Genomic DNA, 317 nt, shown 5'->3' on the forward strand with positions numbered 1-317 from the left:
TTGCGAAATATGGCCATTTGTTTATAATAAGCATTTCAACTAAAGCGAAACCAGACGTTCTTGAATAGATTATCATAATCGCGATTATAAATATTTATAAATATATTCACACATCTCAAAGCCGCATAACAACCCACTTTGAAATATTAGATGAGTTGCTCGAATAAAGCTGTATTCATAAAACTGCTAGCTTGCATCATGCAGCCCATAAGGGTTCATACGATCTATCCGTGCATAAATCAGGCACCGATTTTTGAAAAATCACACGGAGTTCTGGTGGTCGTGCGAGGTGGTGCGCATGCGTGAACCAGCTCCGC

This window comes from Paramormyrops kingsleyae, chromosome 9, assembly GCF_048594095.1.
Source record: "Paramormyrops kingsleyae isolate MSU_618 chromosome 9, PKINGS_0.4, whole genome shotgun sequence".
In the NCBI taxonomy this organism is placed as follows: Eukaryota; Metazoa; Chordata; class Actinopteri; order Osteoglossiformes; family Mormyridae; genus Paramormyrops; species Paramormyrops kingsleyae.